The 27898-nt window shown below is 34.9% G+C and overlaps 1 long non-coding RNA gene across 1 annotated transcript in view; it reads left to right on the top strand.

Moving 5' to 3' along the window:
* The window catches only part of LOC131899469 (uncharacterized), a 59920-nt gene that overhangs the window by 6379 nt on the left and 25643 nt on the right, over positions 1-27898 (top strand). Inside the window, exons 3-4 of the long non-coding RNA XR_009376090.1 lie at positions 1831-1898; positions 22577-22649. This is a non-coding gene — a long non-coding RNA (uncharacterized LOC131899469). The remainder of the gene's footprint in view (positions 1-1830; positions 1899-22576; positions 22650-27898) is intronic.

Here is a 27898-nt window from a genome sequence, read left to right as displayed (position 1 = left end):
AGTTCCAGAGTTCTAACTCAGGCTATCAGATTTGCCTTTACCTGGTTCCTGTTTAGTATAGTTTTAACTCTGGATTCGTTAATTACATTATAACTTAAAGGCTTGTTCTTGATAGTCCTTGTTTTTGTTTTAGTTTTTAATTTTTTAAATACATTTTTAAAAGAATCATTTTGGGTGTACAGATGCATGTATGCCTGGGTACTACATGCATGCAGTATCCACAGAGACCAGAAGAGGCGACAGATCCCCTGGAACTAGAGTTACAAATGACTATTAACCACTATGCGGGTGCTGGGAATCAAATCTCAGTTCCTTGAAAGAGTAATTAATGCTTTTAACCACTGAATTATCTCTCTAGCTCTGTGTTTTATTTTATTTTTAGACTAAAACTTTATAAATAATGTGAGCATTCACACACTATAATTGTTAATCTGAATATCCAATTATACCTGCAAAATCCGATAATCATAGACTAATTACAAAAATAGCACATCACCTACACATAGTTTTCTTTTTCTTGCTTCTTAAAAACATGGAGTATCTTCACTTATTCTTACTAATAAATCTAAAAGTAAAACTGATTCAAAAGATATACATTATGCTAATATTATATAATCATCATTTTCCCTGGAACTCACGCTATATATTGCACATACATGATTAATTATGTGGTGCATTTTTTTCAATTATAATGTCATAATACTTTGTTTAACAAGTTAAACTCATTCCAACCTCAATGTGTTAATATGGTGAGATATGTAATATGTTCCAAGCTCAAGGATTCAGAGGTGCCTAATTTAACTCAAATGTGCGATTCAATAGTTTACAAAGTGACATTCCTATATTTCCTTGTGATGGCTAATGACTGTTAAAGAATATGAAACAGCATTGAAGCTGAAGTGGTGATTAATTAGCCTAGAGTTCACATTAGAATAACAGAGAGATCTTTAAATACTATGCTGTGCATCAGCTTCCAATATTTTATTTAAATTATTTAAGGTCTATCCTGAGTATTAGAAAATTTTCAAAAGAAGTTCTCTCTTCTAGTTTTGATTTAGCAGACGTCAACATTATATGTACATTTTAGCAAACTTAGTATCACTTGAAGTATAAACAGATATAAAGATAAACAGAATAAACCAATAACAACTAATATTTAAAAAGAAGAGAGAGATTGAGACCAAGATTTCCTTATTGTTTCTCAGGTTATTTCAATAAGCAGCTCTGCTGAAGAAGCACTCCTCTAGAGTATTATTAGCATGTTATGTTACTATACAAACACTAACTCCAATGTGAGTATTTTTCTTATATTAATATGTAAGGTACATTGACTAACTGGTAGAGATGTGAAAACTAAGTGACAGAATTGCTTTTTCTCAATAGTATAAAAGTACCTAGCAGGAGATTCTCCTACAAAAAATAATGAAAGCACATCAAATATGTACTTGAAACTCGTCTGTTGAACTCTGCCATGGCATAAAACTCATGTGACATACCCACTCACTTAGGCAACCAAAATTACAAACTTAGGTAACAAAAATTAAAAACATAGGAAAAATAAGTTTAAAAATCCATCATGTTATTTATTTTGTGCTTTAATGGGTGGATGTGCCATATGAGAGAAAGTCATATATGTTTAATGAGCCACTGAGAAGTTCAGAATCCCTTATGTGGGGCTTCCAAATCTTTAAGATACATCAGTTAGAATAAGGTGGTTTTATTTAATATTAATCTTTAAGAAATCTTTGATTTAATTACTTCATCTATATGATGTATATATGTATATTAGCTCATATTATCTTTGTTACTACATAATAATTTCTGTTTAAGTCTTCCTTCTACAGTGTCAGCACCTATGCACAGAATGGGAAGTTCCCTAAATATGAATTTCAAAACAGGTATTGAACTCTTTCTGTCTCATATTACCTATGTCACTTAATTTTCAGGGTCTAAACTTCTTTATTGTTCTCAGAAGCATAGCATTATGCCTTCCTAAAGTCCTCACAATGGTTTTGTGGGGATCAAATTAGAGTTCGACCTGAAGGGAGGTAGATGAGAATGGGAGATTAATGGCAGCAAAAGGAGCAAATGGAAATTTTCTGAACTTAAAAATGATCATTCAGGTGGTGTAAGTATTGATGGATTTGGTCTTAAATATGAGATCCCTACTAAGTGAAGTAAAAGGAATTCCCTTGCAGGAATTAGCCTGCCTAGGTGTTGCAGAAGTGTGGACACTGTAGGTTAGCTTTCTCTGCTCTTCAGTAATGTAAGTTCCTTGGGTAAGATTATCAAATAAAATACAGGATACACAGTTATATTTTATCTTGTAATTATTAATGATAATTACAGAAAATTAAAAAGTGAAACTGTGTTTTATATTTGTCAGAAATATAACATGGTAAATGCTTATGGTAAATATTATTTTTGATTCATATTTAATTATTATTTGACTCAATCCTTCCTTTTCATTTGCTGATTTACCTATAGTGGAAAACATTGGTTGTGTTTGGCTTCTATGTTATTGTGACACAGGATGAAATTAGTAAATTAGCTCCTTGCTGTACTACTTGGGAGAGTTGATTGACATGTGGTACTTTACATATTAGTAGGACTTTAGAGTTGAAAAAAAGGTTTATATCTATATTAGAGAATCTTTAAAATAATTTATAAGATATAATCTTTTTCCACTTCATAAAAAAAACTGAAAAATAATAGTTGTTAGGATATTGCCCAAGATTATATGGCTAGTTAGTAATGCAAGGTTACTCATTCTTTAATTACACATGGATTTTTATTTAAGCAATGTCTAATTCATTTTAGGATAATTAAATATCAGTGTTTATATATTACCAGATTCAAATAGTCTTTTGTCTTCCATTATGTAAAATTAGCTCCAGCAGTCATTTTTTTAATCTCATTGTTTTCCTTCTATAGTTCCATAGGAAATTGAATATTAATGAATTTTCTGTTAGTAAAATATATGGCACATTGATGGTGTCATCTTATTATAGTTTTTCTGATTAAATGAATGGGACAAATGTAGTATTATAACAATTTACATTTCTATTTATTTGGAAATGCAACAACTTATTTAACACACAGTTTTAGTTTATTTTTATAATTTTAGTTCCATTTCTATCTCTGTAACAAATACCTGAGGTAATTGACTTATAAGGAGAAAAGGTTTGGTTCACAGTTTTGGAAAATTCTTTCCCTGATATAAATAGCAAAAACTATCCCTGTTGCTTTGGGCTTTTGGTAAGATAGCTATCATTTGGAAAGATAGCTGTGTAATAGGTCAACACAATTTGACTCTAATACAGTGCATAAAACAATGAAAATGGATGGAGATATCACAAACCTCTTTACAGGGACAGCCTCAATGACTTCAAGATTTCTAGCCAGACCATAGGTCTTAAAGTTACCACTATTGCTCAATACCACCACTAGGAGGACAAACACTTACATACCAATTATTAAAAAAACAAAACTAACACATTTTAGTGAATGGTCAATTAAGATGAGAACTTAACTTTGTCCATTAGGTTTACATAAAATACTTTAAAATTATTTGTTAATTTTTATTTTATGTGTGTGAGTGTTTTATATGAACAGCAGTGAAGGGATGTCATAAACAACTCCAAGGACCTTTAACATTTAAATAAAAGAGAGTAAAAGATGATCTCTTAAAGGAAAATGGAAAAAAAACTAAAAAACACACAAAAGTATACATAAAATGAAAAATTCAGGTAGAGGACACAGTTACTCATTATTTCTAAAGTAAAAATGACAATTTTATTGTCTTCTTTGAGTTTTTAATTATTTTTATTTTATATATAAAGGTATTTTGTCTGTGCCTCCTGTGCATGCCTAGATGTTAGATCTCCTGGAACTGAAATTATAGATGGTTGTAAATTACCATATGAATATTTGGAATCAAACCTGGTTCTCTGCAAAAGGAAAAATGTTCGAAACTATTGGGCGGTCCCTCTAGCATGTGTGTGTGTTTAAAATTAAAAAAAAATATCACTGTATCTATATGAGTATTTTGTAAATATATCTGTGTACCATGTACATGCAATGCCCACAGAGGACAGAGGGGTATATCATATCTTCTTGAACTGGAATAACAGATGATTGTGAACTGCTTTGTGAGTGCTGGCAATGGAATCTTGCCTGTCAGCAAGAAATCAAGTGCTTTTAACTGCTGACCCAACTCTCCTGCCTACCAATTCTCCTTTTAAAAAGTCACTCTACATACAATATAAAATTGATTTTGGTTTGTTTTAAGACTACTTTCTCCCCCACTTTGGCTTTTTTTATTTCTGTTTTTATTTTATAATTTAATTTAATTTTACATATAAGCCATGGATACCCCTGTCCTCCCTCTTCTCCCCCCCCCCGCCCACCCCCCATTCCACCCCCTATTCCCATCTCCTTCAGGGCAAGGACTCCCCTGGGGATTCAGCTCAGCCTGGTAGATTCAGTACAGGCAGGTCCAGTCCCCTCCTCCCTTCACCCAGGCTGAGCAAAGTGTCCCTGCATAGGCCCCAGGTTGCAAACAGCCAGCTCATGCACTAAAGACAGGTCCAGGTCCCACTGCCTGGGGGCCTCCTAAACAGTTCAAGCTAATCAACTGTCTCATTTATCCAGAGGGCCTGATCCAGTTTGAGTCTCCTCAGCTATTGGTTCATAGTTCATGTGTTTCCACTAGTTTGGCTATTTGTCCCTGTGCTTTTTCCAATCATGGTCTCAACAATTCTCGCTCATACAGTCCCTCCTCTTTCTTGCCTATTAGACTCCCAGAGCTCCACCTGGGGCCTGGCAGTGGACCTCTGCATCTACTTCCATCAGTCATTGGATGTGATTTCTAGCACGACAGTTAGGGTGTTTGGCCATCCTATCACCAGAGTAGGTCAGTTCAGGCTTTCTCTCAACCATTGCCAGTAGTCTATTGCGGAGGTATCTTTGTGGATTTCTGGGGACCTCTCTAGCACTTTGCTTCTTCCTATTCCCATGGGGTCTTCATTTATCATGGTCTCTTTTTCCTTGTTCTCCCTCTCTGTTCTTGATCCAGCTGGGATCTCCCACTCCCCTAAGCTTTCTTTCCCTCGATCCTTGCCCTTCATTACCTCTCCCCATCACGTCCAGTTTGCTCATGTAGATCTCATCCATTTCTCTGACATTGGGCGATCCCTGTGTGAGACAGGGTTTCTCTGTGTAGCTTTGGAGCCTGTCTTGGAAATTGCTCTGTTGACCAGGCTGGCCTTGAACTCACAGAGATCTTCTTGCCTCTGCCTCTTGAGTGCTGGAATTAAAGGCATGTGCCACCATCGCCTGGAGATACAATTACTTTGTTTTTGAGACAAGGTCTCATTATGTAGCAACTGTCCTGGAATTCAGTATGTAGACCAGGCTAACTTAGAACTCACAAATATTTTCTTGTGTTTGCTGCCTCCAGAGTACTGGAACTAAATGCCTATACCACCATGCTAGGCTCCCAATATAAAATTATTTAGTTGTGTTTTTTTATTAAATGTTCTTGAATGGCATGGGTTGATATTCATGTACCTTTGTATCTTTCTTTTATTATGAACAATTTTAAACATGTATAAGATTAGAAAGCCTAATGCAAGGAGCCCATATGCAACTATAATTCGGTTTCAGCACATAGCATTTTATTGCTAATCATATCAGATCTATTACCCCATTTCTCTGTTCCACATATTTTTAATAAAATCCTACATATCAAATAATATCCTTAAATATTTTAATATACCCTTTATAGTAATAATCTCTCCTTTAAAAATAAAACTATACATTTTGTGATAATTCTAGATACACAGAATTGTTGAAGAACCAGTGCTGTGAATTCTCTCCTTATTTCACCATTAGGAGTATAATCTTAGGAAATAGCAGGACCTTGTGTCTCAATTCATTTCTCTGTAAACTGAAGATAACAACAGGGTTATTGTGATGCATACAAGAAATAAAATAAAATCTAAATTGTACTCAGGGTACATCAGCTTTCATTATTATTAGAAGTAGTAGTAGTGTTGTCACTGTGTTTCAAAACAAATCATTCAGGCCAAGAATGATGCCTCAGCAGTTAAGATTACTTGCTGCTCTTGCAAAGGACTGAGGTTTAATCTCCAGCATCCTCATGGTAGCTCACAATCATCTGTAACTCCAGTTACTTTTCACCTGATCCCCTTTCTGACCTCCATAGGCACTTCATGCACTGGTACAGTTATTCATGCAAGCAATACACCCATATATAAAAAGTAGAAATTAATAAAAGGTTTAATGAAAAGACATTTTAAGTAATCCAGTAGATGCTCTTAAATTCTAATCTTAATTTGGTGATGTTTATCAAAATGTGTTATTTTTTTCTTAGAAATAATTGGTATCTATGTCCTCCCTCATTTTCACTTTATTTCTACTTTGATGTGTTTTATTTTATCATTTTCAATGTTCCTTTAAAAACTCATATTTTACTTTCTAATATTTAAATGTTTGAAGTCCTTGGGGTTGTGTTCTCACTTCACTATTCCCTTGGGTAATCTAACTTGCAAATTTCATTCTTTAAAAAAAATTTTAAATAGATATTTCCAGGCTAAACTTCTCTGAATTCCTCATCTCATGTTCAAATACATATATGTTTTTCTTCATCTGTCTTACAGACATGCCACTCTTAACAAAGCTTTCCACCAAGCCAAACAGTTTGTTCAATATGATCATGATCTACTGAGCTACATAAGTTAGAAACCTGAAGGTAATCCATTCATGGCTGCTGGAATAGGGAGTGTCAGTATTCTATAGGGATGCAGGCCTTGAGAAGCTATTCATGCTCCAGTAGATGATACTATAGCCATACACATTACAGGCAGCACTAATTGGACTCAGTGAGTAAAAAAAAAAAAAGAATCAATGATATCAGGAAAGAAAAGAGATAGAAGGATAGGGATAGGTTGCTTGAGAAGGGATCAGAAGTAGATATGATCAAAACTTGAAATGTATGCATGAAATTCTCAAACAATGAAAAAGATAATCCCAGATCCATCCTATTCCCACTCCATGAATACATTCTGCACCACAGAGCCAAGTCTCATTTAGTTCCAGAAGAACTAGAACCTAACAATTCTTTTATCAACTCTACTGCAAGAATGACCATCTCTCAATTGCACATTTTCAGGAACCTCGGTATTGTCCCTATGTAAACAACGTAAACTCAGAACACATATGCATTATTAAATTGAAAACTCATGGATTTTATATAAAATGCAAAGATTAGGTTCCTAAAGGCTTTATCATGTAGAAATAAAACCCACAAATTTTACAATATTTAAAATTATCTAGATAGATTCCACTTTCTTGGCATGTGCAGACTTTTCCTTTCTTCCTATTTCACCTGTCTCTAGATCGCTTAAACTCAATAATTGGCTCATGTTTCTTTCTGACTCCTGTATAATTACAGATTTGGCCTTCATTTGGCCTAGAGTTGTATACCCTTCCTCCATTTGTGTTTCTATGGCTACTCATTCTTTGTTTGTAGTTGCATGATACTTTTCAAAGTTTTGTCCTCTTAAGATTAGTTCCTTCAATTATATTTTCACATAAAACTCCTTCACATTTTATCTTTATTAGCATCTTCACAAAGAATATAAATTATTTGTATAAGTATTGCATTTCTAGAGTTTAGAGCATGAAAAGTAGTGATTAAGAAACTATAATTATCATTACCATTATTACATTGTCATATGAGTGAGTAGTTTCAGTTGAAGGTCATAAAAATGTGAAGCCTGATGAAATATTACTAGTTCTATATTTGGGACAACAAAGATTATTATCACTGATATGAGAACATTAGGTATACTGAAAACTCTAATAATAACCTAGTTTAACCTATGCACATTTGTCACTAGGTAAACTCTGTCCGTTTGGGTTTCTATTAAATCTTTTAATAGCTCAAACTTTATCTTCAAAGGGAGAATATTAGTTTTCTGCAAAGCCTTACACTGTGATGGTTTGAAACAGCAGTGATAAAAATAATTATACCAGTCCTTTGAAAGTTTCTGTATACTTCATATGGGGCCTCTTTCTATACTCCAAGGGTAATTATCTTCTAACTTTGCTCTGACTTAGAAGCCAGTCATGGGAAACAGGTCCGGTTATTTCATTGTCATTTATAGTAAACCCAGAGTGTATTTTCTCTCTGTACATTTATTTGAAATTCTACAAAACTGTCATGAAGCTATAGATAACCATGATTGGATAAGCCCTGCTTACATGCATGATAGTTAAAGAAAAGTTTCCAGTTGTGGTGAAGGATGTTCAAACCAAAGATCACAAATCACATAAATAGAAGAAACTCTGATGCCATACTCTTTTGCCTCTGGTTGCTCCTAGTCATTAATAGGCCTCTTAGTTCATGAAACAATCAAATTTCATTTTTGAATTCTTTTGTAGAACAAAAAGAAATTTAATCCTTTGTAAATTAAATAATAAATGTTATTCTTTAAAACTAAAATTCAAAATAAGAAATAAACTCTAGTGTATATCAGTGTGATCAATCATCACTTTATCTCAGCATACTACAACTTTCTATTTAGAGCCACTGGTAGCAAAAGTCCATGAGAGTATACAGCAGTGACTAAAAATAGAGTTCAGAAGGTCAACCTATCAGAACTAAGGGTTCTGTTACAGGAAACCATCACACAAGTCGTTGTGGAATTACTGCCTTTTGAATAAACTGGCTGTCTCTTGTTGTAAACTTCTTGTGCAGTAATAGCTATGATTCTCCCCATTTACTGTACATCTCTGTGTTATGTGTACATACATGTAATCTCACAATTGCATCTCAATCTTGAGCACAACTTTCCCTATTCATTTGGGGTAATTGGAAAGCTTCCCTAACTGTATATATTTTTCATTAAAATATATCTGGCCAGGGTCACTCTCCAAACAAAAGTATTTCAGCAAAGATACCTTTTTTCCCAAGGACAAAACTGCACATAGATAAACATTAGCTCATCTCACTTATAGATAAGAGCAAATAACCACTAGCAATTAAATCCTCAACTCCTTACATTCGGCCCTGGTTATTTACACAAGACCCTAACTTAAGAGATTTACTGCTCACATTCTTAGGATGATGTTTTAGCCAATTGCTAGTTACTGAGTTAAGGCAGTTACTTCCCACTGACCCAAGGAGATTGCCTACAAGGCCAGGCAGGCGATAGGTGCTAAGCTTCTTTCTTGTGCAAACTAAGTATTAATTCCTCCCCAGCCAGGTGGTATTCCTAGATTTTCCCCTCAGCAACTACTCTGAGCAAAAGTGCTTTTACAAACCAAATGCTACATGCTCTGACATAGGTTGCTTAGCCACCTAGCATGTGTCCCCCTCCCTATCAGAAAGCAGCTGCAGCTGGGATGAGTGGGAAAAGTGGTGCCAAAGACAGTTTACTTTCTTGTGACTTATTGACCCCTAACATTCTTCTTAGACATTTCTAGATTATAGATGGAGCACATAAATTTCCTAATTGATCTTAGCCTTTAGTTGACCCTACCAGAGATCTCCCCTTTAATCACTCCCCTTTTGGGTTTAATGGAAGCTGACAATATTGCTTTATGTGTGGATCCTTATCACCTCTCTCTGTGTCCCTGAAAACTTCAAGCCTCGCATTACTTTACCCAAGAATTACTGTGTGGGTATATATACTGGTTCTCTGGGAGGACTGAGAGAATTGATTGAAAAGAACAGAGATGAGGATGGAGATGGAAAGAACTAGGTATAATGATGAGAGAACAGCAGAAGGGACTGAGAGCAGAAGGGACTGAGAGGAGCTAAGTAAGAGAGCAGAAAAGAAACTTTGTAGATAGAATTGACTTAGAAGAATAAAATGAATGGATTAAAGAACTCAGTGTGCTTAGATTCATTGCATATCCCTCTGATTAGAATCCTTAGCTGCTTGTAGCATCTGTTCTGGACCCTGATAGAAATCCCCTCAAGGCAGGTACTTGGGGGAATTCATTATCTTTCCATGGTCAAAGTTTTTAGTACTGTTGTCACCTATCTAATACTAAAAATTTTAAAGTGTCTCTCATGTAACCAATCTTTAGCACAATCTATTTTCTGAAGTTTTGTGTTATTTATATTCATATGTCTGGAGCAAGAACATGGCTTCCAAAATTCCAGAACTATTTTAAAATGAAAAAAAAATGAGGTGATAGTAGATCCACTTGCAATCATAAGAAATAATACATATTCTGAATGTCTTATCCTAAGCCAGTTTTTGTTGTTATTGTTGTTGTTACAAAGTTTTACATTCAATGCTTCAATCCAGTCTGAGTTCAGTGAGTGGCACAGGAATCAATTTTGTGCTTAATTATTAATAGTCAGTTGCTCGGGTACATTTGCTGAAAAGTCTAGTCTGTCTCAGTTGAATAGTCCATGTAACTGTCTCAAAATGTGTAGTGTATATTTGTGATGTCTGTTTCTCAAATCTATATTAAATTCCATTAATCTAAATGATTACATCTCTGGCAATAGCATAGTCTCTTGACTACTTAAGTGAAATAGTAATTTTTAATATTTAAATTGACTTGGTTATCCTCAGTTTATTTTTCTTCATGAAGTTTTCTTTAGCTATTGGTGCCCCTGTAATTTTCTGCATTCATTTTAGAATGATCTGAAGGAACTTTGAATTTCAATAGGAATCATATTGTGTTGAGCCTGCAAGTATAATTGGGCAAATCTTTACTAAATTGTCTTCTGATCTGTAAACATAGAATTTCTCTACTGCTTCTTTAATTAACAATATATTTTTATCATCAAGATTTTGTTCATTTTGCTAAACATTGCTGTAGATTATATAATATTATTAATTTCACTTCCATTAGGTTCATTGATGCTGGATAGGGAATGGATGGCTTTTATGAGTAAATCTTGTAACCTGGACTGATACTGAACTTGTGTTTTTACTATTAGGAAAATATTTTTATAGATTTCTTGAACGTTTTATGTTTAGAATTATATCTTCTTCAAGTGGAGATTGTTTTATTTTTTATTCCTTTCCAGTGTAAATGCTTATGATTTTTTCTCATCTAATTTTATTGGTGAAATTATTATGGCCACTCCACATAGTTAAAAGATTTATTTAATGGCGTAACTTACAAGTAAAGGGATAGGTAGGTCGCGGGGTCTGGGGAAGGTGTATCACAGTCCAGCAGTGTTCTCTGGAGCTCTGCTTGGCCCACCTTCACCATCCAAGGTCCCGGAACCGAGTGAGTGCGCCGCCCATCCAGATCTCAGGTCTCCAGGCGCCTCCCTTGGCCCCGCCTTGTAGGCGTGACAGTTGCCAAAGTCTCAATGGGGGTTGGAACTCCAGATCAAAGCTGGAATGGCTACCCACTACATAATTTCACTGCTGAAATTTAATATATTAATTAACAGTGGCAATAATGTTTTATATCATTATCTTCTTCCAGAATTTAAGAGATATATCTAGTTTTTCACTATTAAGTATAATGGCAAGTATAAGGTTTTCCATAAATAATTTTATCCAGTTGAAGTTTGTTTTAAGTTCTTCTCCTCCAATCATGAATTGTTGGGAGATATCATCATGAATATCTGTTGAATATTTTCAACTGCTTTTCTTTCATTTTCAGTTGATATTTCTTGTTTGTATGGTAGATTATGTTAATTTTGAATAACAAATCGGACTTACAAACTTAAACTAAATCTAGCTGGTCTCAGTTTTCAGAATTGTGCTTAGTTTTTTTACAGGACAGTATTAAATAATCCAATTGTAGCCTCTTAGAAAAAAATAAATGGTAATGCCATTAAAGTTGAAGAAGTTAGAAAGAAAAAGCTAGATTTATATTGTTTTTGGAGACAGGGTTTCTCTGTGTAGTATTGTGCCTGTCCTGGATCTCACTCTGTAGACCAGGCTGGCCTCAAACTCATTGAGATCTGCCTGGCTCTGCCTCTTGAGTGCTGGGATTAAAGGTGTGTGCCATTGCTGCCCCACCTGACTTATATACTTTTTAAACTTGTACATTTAAAGTAAGTTAGAGTATCGTCAAACCAATGAAGAATCTAAGAGAACTGTGGGTAAATTATTTATTTATTGCTGTATATAATTAATATAACTTTGGCTTAAATATGACACAATTATTTTTTAAAATTTGCTGGATGTTAATTAGTCCATTTTACATGTTACAATATAATGTTCAAGGCTTGGTGAGTTTGTCAAGGAACAGTGATTATTTAACTTATAATTCTGAAGCTTTCAAGGGAAAGTTACAAGCATTAGTTTTGCTCTGGTGAAAACTTCATGGTAGTAGCTTCATGATGGTGGTAGTACATGTTGAAATAGACCTCATGTTAACATAGGCAGTCAGAGAAATTAGTGTTCAAAACAATCATTTCCAAATTCACAACCCAGAAGGCATCTGAATCTTCCAGTAGCCTCCATCTCTTAAAGGTTCAATCCTACCCTTATACCACAAAAATAAGATTCAAGCTTCTAGAAAGTTAATGTTTGAAGATCAAATAATATAAAATTCATAGATTTAAACCTCAGATTTTATAATCATTAAACTATGAAAATAATGATTTAATTCTATCCATAATCATCCAAATTCTTAAATATCCTAGAGTTACTCAAACGTCTAAACAAAAAGTTTTGTCTGAGATTAAGGTAAACTGTTTAAATTATAATTATTTATGAAATTAAAAATAGCTGATTTCCAAGTTTAAATGATGGGATATACATAGAATAAATATCTGCATTATAAAAGAGAAGAATAAGGAATCCTAAAAGGATAAAGTAAGATCAAAAGTAAACAGAGATGTATTAAACTTTACAACTGCAAGCCAGACTTCTGGGTACACTGAGGTAGGAAGGAGGTTACACATGACCTCAGGATTTTCTATGCCCATCTTTTTGTTGTTATTTACATGTTTATCAACTCAAGATTTTCTGACTAGTATTTGACACTGCTGTCTTTTGGACTTGAATTTTTCATACAGCCTCAATCCCATGCTCCCATTAGGCTTACATCCAGAATTCCAAGGTTTTGTTTTGAAATCTTGGTGGAAGCTGTCATAAACGCATGACTGTTCTCTTCTGTGGTCCTGCAAAACCAACTTCATGTATATGCCTTAGAGTTCTACGCTTGTTAGTGCAATACAAATCTGTTTGGACAGTGACTCTATTGGCCATAAAGCACTTTTACAAAATGTTAGAATCCCAAGGTATTCCTGTTTAAGTGATGGCGTGTTGTATATAAATCTGTTGTTTAGGGCTTCCAGAATTACAGGATACAGATCTTCCCTAGAAATACTTTGGTCTTGTGATTGGAAGGAGAGACAGCCTTAAGGATATCTGAGATTTCTATATTTTCAGTCTCTCTAATGTTTATCATTCCGGCTAATATACCCACCTCAGCACTCTCACAAACATTTTCTTAGTCCTTTTCCTAATAATACAGCAATTGAAAAACAATCACATCTATTCACTTAATCATGAGATTCACTGCAAATATGTTTTAAAGTATGCAATAATATACATACCATGACCAGAATACTTTTTTTGGGGAAAATTTCCCAGTCTATCATTCTTAGTTTTAGCATTTGACAAAGTCTTCAGCATGGACACATTACCAATGGTGGTACAACCAGCACAGCTTCTATTCTGAATTTTAATCAAATTCTCATTTGCATCAGTGTTCTAGTCAAAACCACTTATCTGATCTCTAAGATGTTCTAGGTCTTCTCAAGCTCACCTAGTTGTTTATGGAATTCTATTCTATGTAACTGATTAAACTAAAGCTCTCAATTTCATTTAAGTTGTTGGCCAGTAACAACTCACAATTATATGCCATGTAACATTTCTCAACACAACCATTTTTTTCTAAAGCAAGCAAACAAGAAAAAACATCTTGCAAGTTAGATGCCACAATTATGTTTATTGGTATCCTAGACAGACATGAACACACATCATTGTTTGCCTTATAGCTTTGATCAGATGTATGATAGGAGATGTGGCTATGGCATATCAACATAACATATTGTAAACATTGGAGAATCAACCTCAAAGAAGCATTTAGTCAGATGACATAGAATATGGATGAGTACTTATATAAATGCTAAGATCTGGACTTTGTACACAGTAGATGCTTAGTAAGTATCTGACACAAAGTGGAAGGACTCAATGAATAAACAAATTAGTGAAATTATAAAAGGAAAGAAGCAATAACAATGCTATTTGGTATTTTTCTAGAATCAAGTTTATGACACATTGTATTAAAGAAAATTTATACTTAAAACACAGATTTTTGCCAATAAAAGATCTGTATCTTTTGAGAGACACCAAATAAAGTTTACCACACAGCAGGTGCTATAAACAAGTCATCTCTAAATAATTCATATTGCTATTACAAGTCTTCATGAAATAATAGACTTTTTGATTTTGTAAGATCTGATATGCTCAATTTTGAATATTAAATATTGATTTTCACTTTCAATGATAAAAGAATATACCATATGATAACTTATGGTACTTTCCTGGTGAGAAAAAAATAATAATCTCATTTACAGGACTATTTATAGCCTCTTTTATGTTCAGTTATTATTCTAGGCCTTGCCTTTTTAGTTTAGATCATACTAATTGTTTCAGGTAAGGAAGATGAAGTTTGAACAATATAAGAGGGTGCAAGCTTGAGAAAACATCATCTTAAACAGTGCTTCTCAACCTGTGGGTTGCAACTCTTTGAGGGGCTTGAATGGCCCTTTCATAGGGGTTGCCTGTGAACGTGTCTTAGGCCATCATGCATATCAAATATTTACATTACAATTCCTAACAGTGGCAAAACTATAGTTGTAAAATAAATACAAAAATAATTTTATTGTTAGGAGTCACCACAACATGAAGAACTTTATTAAAAGGGTTGCAGCATTAGGAAGGTTGAGAACCACTGGCCTTAACCATTGTACTGCTATTTTGCTTCTTTTAAAGCACTAAGCTAAAGAGGTAGAATGAGAAATAATATATAGCATACAGTAATGGGAACCAAAGTAGACTAAAACAAGTTTGATTTTTGAAAGCTTTGAAAAATGAGAAGTAGTTTCCTTGAATAAAAATACAGGGATTAAAATATTCTTTTCAGGAAAGACAGACCTTAGTTATCATGGGATTGAGTAAATAGCATCTGATTACATGAAATCAGAGGTAGATAATTTTAATGGAGGAGAAGAAGAAGTGTTTAGAAGAAAGAGTAGCAATTATTAGATACTTAGAAAGTTGCAAAAATAAAAATGAGAAGGCAATTACAACCAATAAGATTCACTTGGCCTTACATGTGGGAACATATGACATTGAGGCATGATTACACTCATGAACTCCATGGTTTTCAAGGTAATATTGGTGTTATATTTGTGGGAACTTAATTTTTCAATTAACATGTTAATCACAAGGTTGGTAGTTCATACTCAGAAGGAATTTTCACAGTATAATAAATTCACTCAAAGTTTCCTGGCTAGTAGATTTTGAAAAATTTCTGAATTTTAGATTTCTTTAATTTTTGATTCTTTGATTTTTCTTATATTGCCTGTTTCTCTATAGTAGCCACAAATCATTAAGCCCATATGTATTGGCTTTTCATTGTCTCATCTAACTTTATCAACAAAAATAGTATAAAATGATATAACTTACATTTATTCTTATGGCAATAACGTTCAATGTATTCCACAATTTACCTTACTATTTTATTAGTTTGTCAATTATTAATAAAGTACAAGTGGCTGTGTTAGAAAGGTGTGCCATTTCTAGATAGGATTAATGATGCAGGCATATATTACCACTTACTTGGGAGGCTGAGGGAGAAAGATCACAAGTTAAAAGTTTACAGGGGCTACAGAGTGGGCTCAATGCCAACCTGGACAATGTGAGATTTTTGTCTCCAGATAAAAAATATTTCAAAATATTATATACCACTGATAATTCCTTAACAGTGGCATAGCTGTAAGCACAGTGTCTGTACATTAGTTGATTTTGTTATATGCATCCATTACTATACCAATAGAATTTGATTCCACGGTTAAAGATAAATTTAAAATGTAAAGCTACTTACTTTTAGGTTTCAGTTGTATTACTTACAACATCATTTAAGTAATTGTATGTAGAATTTCAGAGGATTCATATGATATTAACAAGTTTTTAGATTTATGTTTTATATTTATTACCATTATATTATGTATCAAATAATACATGTGTGAACTTTCTTACCAAGTGATATCTTTGATTTTAAAATTTTATAAATTATTTTCTATTGTAAATTTAAATAAAATGTAGCAATTAGATCATGTTTGTTTATATGAATATAGAGATAATGTCATAAATCATAGCTTCATTATTCATTTGTAAAACTAGTAATGGAATCATTATCAAGTCTATCACATATAAACACATACAAATGCATCCTGCATTCCACACATGCCTTTTCACTCAAGCATGTATACACATAGAAACACAATTACGTGGATTCGCAAACTACCGTCTTTGGTAGTTTTATTTTTCTTTTTATACTTCAATTTGGGTTTTATGTAGGAATTCAAAACTAAAGTAACCACCTTTAACCACAAATCATTATCATATGATGGTATTGATGTTAAAAGACTTGATTTATCACAAAGCTGTTAAAAAAACCAGTATTTAGCAAGTAAAAATTGTTCCAATTGTGATCACTAATTTGCAATTTTCAGAAGTAGTAACTAAAATAGAAATTCATGAAATTTTGAGCTATCTAACTACAGTCACTGTCTTTTATTTTTATCTTGGAAACCTCCCCACAGAATCAGCTTTTATAAAACCTATGACATAAAAAAAAACTATGACACAAACAGGTTTATAGGGGAGAATTGTGTTTTTATACTTTCTGAGTGAGTTTCTAATTTTTCCTCTACTATGGAGTCATTATAGTATTTTTGTGTGAAAGAAATGTCAGTATTCAGAGATAAACCAGCATCTGAGTTTTAGTGATGTTAGTGATTACCTAATATGTATTCTTTCTTATTTACTCATGGCACCATATAATTAATATGCAAGCTCTTAATTATCATCATTTAATTTCACACTTCATGAAAGTAGAGTCAATTGGAAGATTAGAACAAATACATTCAAAATAGTTTGAGACTGAGTAAAAATTGAATCAAATAAGACTAGAGACTAAGAATCTCATAAATTGAGCATTTGGATGGTTGTAGTCTGTAAATACCTCTTAACTCTTACAGTAACTGAAAGTGCTTTTTCCCATAAGGTGACTTGCTCAATGGTTATTAGATTGAAGAGTTAGGAAGTTAGATGACACATCTTATATTGGAGTGTATATAGTGAACTTATATGATGCCTTTCCACAGTTATAAACACAAAAAGTAAAGATTAAAATAGAGTTCCCTTGGGTTAGGCCTAGACATTAAAACTGAACTAGAAATAAAGCATGTGAAAGTTGGTCTTCTTATCAATACATGTGACATTTGTGTTCACTTATTGTGTTCCTCATCTTATCATCTTTTCATATAAAATTGTTTAAGGGAAGATTACAGAGAGACACACATATTCACCAGTGATATGTGAGAGAGAAGTATCTATCCTGGAATTTTACTTTATGGACTGAGTTCCACACTCACTCTGTGGACTAGTTGTGGAATAGTTTACATTTTCTCTTCTTCTAGGAGGCAATTAAACCATTCCCAGTTTGTGCTCCACTTTTTTAGCATGATGCCATTGGAGCTACAGTGAGGGGAGCCATGCTTTCAATCCATACCACTTCAAAGTAGCAATATGAATCTATGTTCAAATTTGTTATTAGATTATCAGTAGGATGCCATGAGGTGAATCCACACTACTTGTCTCTCATAATAAAAGCAAGTATAAATATTTTATTATTTATATAATATTGTAATTATTTTATTTAATATCTTAATATGATATTAAATATTAAATATGAGATATTAAATAGTATACAATGTCCGATAAAATTTCAAAATGTTTTAATAGAAAACCACTTATCAAGCTATCTTGTAGGAAAACAACATGAATGAGAAAATAGAGTAAGCAGACTGATAGGCAACAACACTGAGACAAATCAGATATTGCTTGAAAGTTAGCTTTGACAGATACCTGGTCTTGGATATGTTAGATGAAAAAAAAATGCAAAAGTATGCCCAGAAAACTTAGCTCTCTATCTCTCCCTCTCTCTTTTTAACTCTCTAGCTCTCTGTCTTTCATGTTCTAACTCTCTCTCTATCTCACTTTGCTCTTTCTTACTCTATCTGTCCCTTTTTGCTCTCATTCTCACTTTTGCTCTATCTTTCTCTTTGCTCTGGCTCTCGCTCTTTCTCTCTCTCTGTCTCTCTGTCTCTGTCTTTGTGTCTCTGTCTCTCTGTCTCTGCCTCTGTCTCTGTCTCTGTCTCTCTCTCTGTCTCTCTCTCTCTCTCTCTCTCTCTCTCTCTCTCTCTCTGTGTGTGTGTGTGTGTGTGTGTGTGTGTGTGTGTGTGTGTCTGTCTGTCTGTATGCCCCTCTCCCTTCCCAACCCCCTGTGTGTCCAGAGTATAAGGAAGAAAATAGATGTCCACGATTTCCATTCTAGCAATCACTAGTCATTTTCTATCATTGCTTCCTGGATATCATATGTGATTTTTCAGTACTTATTCTGTGATTCAAGGACTGATATGTACTTCAGAAAAAAGCCTAAGATCTTTGAGAAAATAGGCTCAACATGTAAATGATATATATTCTCTTTGTTGGATTTGGGTTTGTAGAATTCACACTTCCCCTTATTACTTTCTTATAATAATGGGAAAAGGAAAAGGCAGATAATATACAGTGATAATTATTCCATCAGACATACAATCTAGGAAGGAAGATTCAGGGTTTCTTAGTTTCCATGTGAAACACCAAAACACAAATAGTCATCACTCAGGCAGAAATAGATGGTGGAGAACAGTCAAGTAGTTTTGTGATAGTCTTCTGAACAAATGTTAAAGATTACAGACAACATGAACAAATACTTCAGTTGTTTTAAAAGTTCAAGAGTGGGTGTTTAGCCATAACTGCCATTTTTAAAAACACCATATGCTTTACCCTATTTCAGGCAATGGAAATGAAATGTAACTATACATCTTTAAGTGGAATGACATAAAACAGACTATATGGTGATGATGCTGCAATGATTTAGGTATGCCTTGTTACATACAGATAAAAATTTATCTTGTATTCATTCACCACCTTCCTCAAAATAGTCTCTTATGTAAATTTTCAGAGTAAGTCATAGCAAGTGAAAATTGTAGAACAGCAACAAAAAGTTACTTTTATACAGATTCATACTCTTTTTCAAGTCAAGTGACAGACACAAGAGCAAGACTTTCAGTTTGATCATAATGATCCTCATTTCTTGTGGAGTATTAATTTTCACCACTCTGTTTTTGTAGAAAAGTTTCCTACACCATTCCCCAGATCTTTGAACTCATTTTTTTCTATTAGTTTCCCTCACTTATTTCAATACTTCTCTTTCAGGCCTCCTCAAATTTCCCCCTGCTTCTCAGTTCTTTAATTTTTCTCTTCATTAAATCTTTTTTTCTTCACAGGTCTACATATAGTCTTTTGACTATTTCATTAAGTGGTGAATAATTTACCAATTTTATACATAGTAACTAGAAAACTTCACATTGTTATAATTTTGTTTCTTTCTAAAGATAACATCTTTTGTTTATGTTCAGGATTTTTGTTTGTTTTGTTCTATTATCTTTTTTACTAATTACTTTTATTCATTTATTTTATATCCCGACGCCTGTTTCCCTCCCTCGTCTCCTCATATTCTCCCCACTTCCTCCTCTGCTAATCCCCAATCCACTCCTCTGTTTCTTGTCAGTAAGGGCATCAACAAAGCTTGGCACATGAAGTTAAGACTAAGGTCCTGCCCTTGTATTAAGGCTGGGTGAGGCAACTCAATATAAGGAATAGGTTCCCAAAAGCCAGCTAAAGCATTAGAGGCCCTGCTCCCACTGCTAGGGTTCCCACAAGCAAGCCAAGCTACACAACTGTCACATACATGCAGAAGGCCTACCTAGGTCAGTCCCATGTAGGCTCCTTGGTTGTTGGTCCAGACTACGAACTCCTATGAGCCCAAGTTAGGTTATTTGTTTCTGTGGGTTCCCTTGTGATGTCTTTGACCCTTCTGGATCCTATGGTCCATCTTCCATCTCTTCAGCAGGATTCTCTGAGCTTGCCATCATGTTTGGCTATGGCTCTCTGCATCTGTTTCTATCAGTTATTAGATGAATGCTCTCTGATGGCAACTATGCTTGGGACATGTATGCTCTATGTAGCCTCAGCTGTCCTGGAAGTCAGCGTGTAGACCAGTCTGGTCTGGAATTCATGGAGATCAGCTGCCCCTGCCTCCTGAGTGTCAGGATTAAAGTTGTGTGCAACCATACCTGGTTGTGCAGGATGTCTTGACTAATATTAAATACTGAGTAACTTTTAATGTATTTATTAGCCAGAAATACACAATCTTCTGTTACAAAGTATTATATTTCTCCTAATTTTTTGGATTTCTGAATTTCTCACAGTGAGATTTTTAAAGCACTTCATCTAATTATAATTTATTTCATAGAAACATGGTTTACATATTTTTTCTCAGTCTGTGGTTTATTGATTTAATTTTCCTAATGCTGTCATTTTCAGAGCAAATGTGTTAATCGTGACAAGCTGTATGTGGTACTTTACTCCAGAGTATGGCAATCATGCATAATTAAATGTGATTGACATCTCTGTAGTGGAGTAACATATATCATGTATGGCATGTACAATGGCATGGTAAATGAGTAGTTTTGCTTAACTGCATGCAGAAAGATGATTCCCTTAGAGGAGAAATACATCTCCCTCATGTGTCTGGCCCTGTACACAATCTCTGCTCTTCTTCCTGATCTATATCAGGTACTTTTTAAAGTGAATTCTGTGTAGGAAATCTGAGCAATGAGAGAGACTCTGAAAAAGTCCTCAAATAAGATGTTTTCTCCTGAAATTCATAAGCAGTGTTATTTAAACCAAGTGAGAACAGATTTTTTTAAAGTGTTTACGATCACCTCTGTGAATAACAATTATAATTATTTTAGCCTAAACTGTTTCCTAGATACAAATCTGTTAAATTATTTCTACCCTTTTATTTTATTTTTGTTGTTCATGCTGTTTATTTATTGTTATTTGATTATTTTTTTAGAAAGAGTCTAGCATATCAACACAAGCTGACTTAGTAATTTTAATCTTTCTCCCTCCACATCCAAAGTAGTGGAATTCTGGCATAAACCACCCTTCTATTCCTGCTTTTTTAGTGGCTTCATAATTTTCAGTGATTCCCTAGTCCTTTCCCAGTTCCTTCAGGCTTCTCAGAATAAACCCAGTGTATCTTCTCTCCTTGGTGTTTTCTTTTTCTCTTTTTAAGATTGATTTTTTTTTTTTTTTGGTTTTTCGAGACAGGGTTTCTCTGTGTAGCTTTGCGCCTCTCCTGGAACTCACTTGGTAGCCCAGACTGGCCTCAAACTCACAGAGATCCGCCTGGCTCTGCCTCCCGAGTGCTGGGATTAAAGGCGTGCGCCACCACTGCCCGGCTAAGATTGATTTTTATCTGTGTATGTGTGCATTTGCCCACATTTTGTACACATGCCCACATAATCCAGGAAACAACATCAGATCTTCTTTCAGAACAAGAATTCCAGATGTTTGTGGGCTACCTATTGTGGGTGTTGGAGACTAAACTTGGATCCTCTTCAAGAGCACCAAGTGCTTTTAACTGCTGAAACATCTAAATAGCCCCTCCCTGATATTTTGAGTCAAGAAAATGCTCATTTGAAAAAATGTTCGAATTTGATGGAAATTACATGTTTTTCTTTTCTCATCGTGGAAATTAAGATAAAGTAGAACACTACTTCATGAATTGTATATATGACCCTAAATTCCCTGTTTCTTTCTACTTTTTGTGTAATAAGGGGTGTTTGCCGGTATGATGAAAGACTACCATTGTAATGAAATGAAAGTAGAATGAACTGGGGATTGTTACATATACTTATTTAGTGAACAATATGTAGATGTATTTTTACTGTTAAATCAAGTTGTTTGATTATGAAAGATTTTATTGTTGCTATTTTGTTTATGAGACAGGGTCTTACTATGGGTCACAAGCAGACAGTGAACTCATGATCCTCCTGACCCTGTTTCCCAGGTACTAGAATGACACATGTACAACATATCCATCTGGAATCTTTGTACTCTTGTAGACTGTTATTCTTTCACAGAACCTAGTCCCACCAGCAATGTTCAAATCTGTTTAACAAGTCTCATATATCAGCATAAGTTTTCATTCCCTTGGAAATATGTTGACTCCTTTATGAGCTACTAATATAAAGTAGTTCAGAGCATACAGAAAACTGTAGGTATTCTTTGAACTATTTTGTTATTCTTTTCTTTTTATTTATTGTGATATGTGTTTACTTTTTCTTTTGCTGTCTTTGTAGAATCTGTTCCTAACACTGTGGTGAAAGTGAAATGGAGAGATGGAAACAGAGACTGAGGAAAGAGAATTTTAAGGTACATGATTGGAATCAATTACTTTGTTATATAATCAATGGGTAGAGTACAAGTCTGTAGACAAATTTCTAAATGATCTTAATAAATAAAAAACATAGAGCCAGAAATTTGGGTTAAAGCCCAAGAGAAAAATCAGAGGAATAGGACAAACCATGAGCTAACTTCACCCCACCAACTCTGCAGCTTCCAAAGACAGCTTCTTCCTGTATGCTCACATTTATATGCCTTTTCTGTTCTGTTCTCTCATTGGCTCTCTTAGCCCAACTACATCACATCCTCTTCTTACATAGCTCTGTCACTTTCTGTCTATACAGACCTCCAGACCTCTATGGTTGGTATTGGGATCAAAGGCCTGTGTCACCACACTTGGCTCTGTTCCCTAGTGTGGCTTTGAACACACAGAGATCCTGTCTTCTAAATGTTAGGATTAAGGGCATGTGCTACTGCTGCCTGACTTCTTTGTTTACTTAAAATGGCTGGCCTTTTTCCTTTGATCTCGAGGCAAGCTTTATTTATTAAAGCACAAATAAAATATCACCACATTTCAGCACAAATAAAAATCACCACACTTCCCCTTTTTGTCTAATAAAAATAAAAAATAAAAAAGTTATAACTAATATAAAAACTATATACAGTAAGTACAATGACTATATACAATATATACAAAGCAATGCATACATCAACAACGTCTAGTCTATTTGCATTTGACAAATTCAGAGAAAATGTTTCATTATCTATCCTATTTTGGTGAGTCTTAATTCACTTTCTATCCTAACTTATATTACCAACAGAAAACTATCTTATGATGTCTTTCAAATGTATACATTTAACACCTCTTCATGAGTTCCTTTTCTGAATTTCTTAAGAAGGGAAACTGGAACTATAACTATCTCATCTTCAACTCCTTCAGAGACCTGAGAAGAAAATAATATTATCTAGTAAAACAGGAAGTACAAACAAGTGACTTCCAAAAAATGTGAGTTGACAGAAACAGCCAGCTTCCTATACAGTCACCTGAGGTTTCTCTGCACACTGGGACATCATCTTTGTTCTATAGGCTTAGTGTATCTGACAGACTCATTTGTGAAATAGGATGTACACAAGGCCTACAGCTCAACCTCACATTAGGTGAGAGTATTCCATGTACCAGACAAACTTGAATTCCACCAGTGTCCTGTTATGATTAAGGATTTTAAATTCTAGAAATTGCTGATGTTTTTGGAATTAAGCTTCCCATTCTTCTTGGCTTGTGGTCTTTAATAAATGTCAGTCTACCATTGAGAGGTTAGACTTCATAAGCCTAGTTACTCCTTCGAGAATAATTGTTTCAGCTACTGTACCACTGCACACCAGAAGCCATTGGTCCATTGCCTATTCAGCTGCCTTTGAAGAAAGGGGCACTGTACCTTTTCAAGATTGCAAAGTCACTTCATATTGTCCTGGTCTCAGAGAACACCTGTAGTCAAAGCTGCCACCACACTTGTCTTGGCAAGGATCAGTAGTCCTTTGTTTTGTGTCATGTCTGTCCATTTTGGATAGCATACTGTCAGGAGTTGATGCTAGAGCACTTACTTGCCCAGTGGCTAACTTTTGCCACAATGAAAGTGAACTCCATATGCATTTTCTTCAATGCCCATATCTTCTCTGAAGTAGATTGGTGCTGTCAGGAGCAGACATGTCTCAGAGTCATAAAAAAAAGAAAAACAATCTATGCTATTAAAATATCGTTTTTTTTTTTTTTTTTTTTGTTTTTTTTTTTTGCAATACAATTAAGTTCTACATACAGGCACAGATTCCCTTGTTCCCCCCCCTCCCGCCCCCCTCACCTTCCCCCCAGCCCGCCCCCCATTCCAATCTCCTCCAGGGCAAAGCCTTCCCCACAGACTGAGATCAACCTGGTGGACTCAGTCCAGGTAGGTCCAGTTCCCTCCTCCCAGGCCGAGCCAAGGGACCCTGCATAGGCCCCAGGTTTCAAACAGCCGACTCATGCAATGAGCACAGGACCCGGTGCCACTGCCTGGATGCCTCCCAAACAGATCAGGCCAATCAACTGTCTCACCCACTCAGAGGGCCTGATCCAGTTGGTGACCCCTCAGCCATTGGTTCATATTTCATGTGTTTCCGTTTGTTTGGCTATTTGTCTCTGTGCTTTATCCGACCTTGGTCTCAACAATTCTCTCTCATATAAACCCTCCTCATTCTCGCTAATTGGACTCCCAGAGATCCACCTGGGGCCTAGTCATGGATATCTGCATCCAGATCCCTCAGTAGTTGGATGAGGTTTCTAGCACGACAATTAGGGTGTTTGGCCATCCCATCACCAGAGTAGGTCAATTCGGACTGTCTCTCGACCATTGCCAGCAGTCTGTTGTGGGGGTATCTTTGTGGATTTCTGTGGGCCTCTCTAGCACTTTGTTTCTTCCTATTCTCATGTGGTCTTCATTTACCATGGTCTCCTATTCCTTGTTCTCCCTCTCTGTTGTTGATCCAGCTGGGATCTCCCACTCACTCTTTCCCTCGACCCTCACCCTTCACTACCCCCACCCATGTCCAGGCTGTTCATGTAGATCTCATTCCATTTTTCTGTCATTGGGCGATGCCTGTGTCTTTCTTGGGGTCCTGTTTTCCAGGTAGCCTGCCTGGTGATGTGAGTAGCAGTCCAGTCATCCTTGTTCCACATCTAGTATCCTGTTATGAGTGAGTACATACCATGTTTGTCTTTCTGAGTCTGGGATACCTCACTCAGGATGATTTTTTCTAGGTCCATTCATTTGTCTGCAAACCTCATGATGTCATTGTTTTTCTCTGCTGAGTAGTATTCCATTGTGTATATGTACCACATTTTGTTTATCCATTCTTCAGTTGAAGGGCATCTAGGTTGTTTCCATGTTCTGGCTATTATAAACAATGCTGATATGAACATAGCTGAACAAGTGCTTTTGTGGTGTGGTTGAGTATTCCTTGGGTATATGCCCAAGAGTGGTATAGCTGGATCTTGGGGGAGATGGATTCCCAATTTTCTAAGAAATCGCCATATTGATTTCCAAAGTGGTTGTACAAGCTTGCATTCCCACCAGCAGTGGAGGAGAGTTCCCATAGCTCCACATCCTCTCCAGCATAAGGTGTCTTCAGTGTTTTTGATCTTAGCCATTCTGACAAGCATAAGGTGGTATCTCAGAGTTGTTTTGAAAATATCTTAAATGCCATATTCTGTAGATCTCTAAAGGGTTTGAAGATGACCTGTCTATCTAAAATATATCTCTGCTTGATCTTGAAAGCATATCTAGTATGACTTCAAGATTGATTGTAATAACTAACTACTAACATTTGTTTCTTTATATCCTAGTAGTTGGTAATAATAACATTCAAGGATTAGCAAATTGCATTACATTGTTAAATGAACTGTATAGGTACAATATCTTGAACAGGGTTAGAAATATATGTACAGCATTTTCTCACAAAATCAATCTCAAATTTGTATCAATATATATAATGTGTATACGATATACAAAAATCAAATCCAATGTAAAATATTTAAAACTAGTTGTTGCTTTTTAAAAGTAGATTCAATAATCTACTTTTCATATATATCATATCTATTTCCTCTCTTTTTTCTTTTCAAAGTAGATTCAAAAATCTACCCTTTATTCTATCATCTCTATATATTTTTTTGAGTAGATTCAATAATCTACCTCTTATCTATATCCGCATTTTTCTTTTTCTTTTTTTTTTTTTAAACAGGAACCTTAAATCTGGTCTCCCTTGCTTAATCTTTTTCTGACCATTAACAATAACAACTTGTAACCAACCAGCCTAAACAATGACAATTATCCCATACCCGAAACCCATTGAAAGACCATAAACCACATGCCCCACCTCTAGGGAAAATGGGCATTATGTTCTTAAAATTGCTTCCTGCTGTTTGTGGGTGAAGGCATCAGTAGGGGATCATGAAAAGAAAAAAATTGTGTTAATTGTCAAGTCCTGGAAGTTGTAGCTGTATCATTTGTTGTCCAAGCTACACATAATTTGAAAGTACAGGGCTTATCTCAAGTCCTTGCTCCAGTAGTCTGTAAGGCTGGATCATCTCAGCTAGCCATTTTGAAATTATCCTGAACAGTTTGCAGTTCAAAGCTGATTTTTGGGTGACATTTGTCAGCTTATTTGTATTGTTATTGTCCATGTGGAGTCATTGTTGTGAGGCTCCATCATCTTTCTGGAGACTTCAGATTTGCTGTTAGGCCGGGTCTTGATTCCCTGCAGAAAACTGATAGAGACTCCTACACAAAAACATGTATAGGAAGCTAAATGAAGCCTTTTTTTCTAGAAATAGTTAGTACTCTATAGGACCATTAATATCATAAAAACGTTTAGTATATATATATATAAATCTTATAAATTTTTATATAAAATTCTTACCTTAAGAAAAGTTTAAAGAGTCAAAATAGAATCAAAGATTTGAGATTAGTGGCAATAGAATAGTCCCTTAATTTTGGTTTTCTTCTGTCCCATATCAGATGGCTCTTTCTTCTGACATGATACAGAGATATTTCATTTTTCTTTTAACAAACATGCTTGGATTTAGAGAAGAAGAGAGCCTTTTTCCAACTACAAAGCCAGCTTTAATTTTTAATTGAACTGGGACTACAAAAAGACCATTAAGTGTTAAGTGTCTGTAGAGAAGAGCAAAAACAAATATTTAGGAAAACATACAAAATTTTATATATGATATACCAATAGGCTAATTTACTCTTGGGACATTTTTTTTTCTGAGACAGGGTTTCTCTGTAGTTTTGGAGCCTGTCCTGGAACTCACTTTGTAGACCAGGCTGGATGGACTTGAACTCACAGAGATCCACCTGTCTCTGCCTCCTGAGTGCCAGGATAAAAGATGTGCAGCACCACCGCCTGGCTGGGACATTTTTTCTAAATGATTTTTCCTTTATCTTTAGATGTCTCATTTGTTCACTGTTCTTGATATTCCTTAGCCTTTATTCTCCTGAAAGACAAAAACAAAACACTTCCCCAAGCCTAAATTTGGGGAGGTTCAATTTTGTGAAGTTATATCTGATTAAATGAAAAGCGTTTGTTAGTGGTATAAGTTAGTTTAAATTTGATGGTCATGTTGGTCAATGAATTAATAACTCTTCTAATTAAGAGGTCTCTTTAGATCAAATTGAACCTTTATCAATTTTGATGGTATTCATAGCTTATCTTTTCCTGTAGAAACAAAAGCAAAACCTCGTCTC

Source organism: Peromyscus eremicus, chromosome X (assembly GCF_949786415.1).
Source record: "Peromyscus eremicus chromosome X, PerEre_H2_v1, whole genome shotgun sequence".
Taxonomy (NCBI): Eukaryota; Metazoa; Chordata; class Mammalia; order Rodentia; family Cricetidae; genus Peromyscus; species Peromyscus eremicus.
The sequence above is the reverse complement of the archived record's forward strand: the minus strand, read 5'-3'. Positions and strand labels throughout refer to the sequence as shown.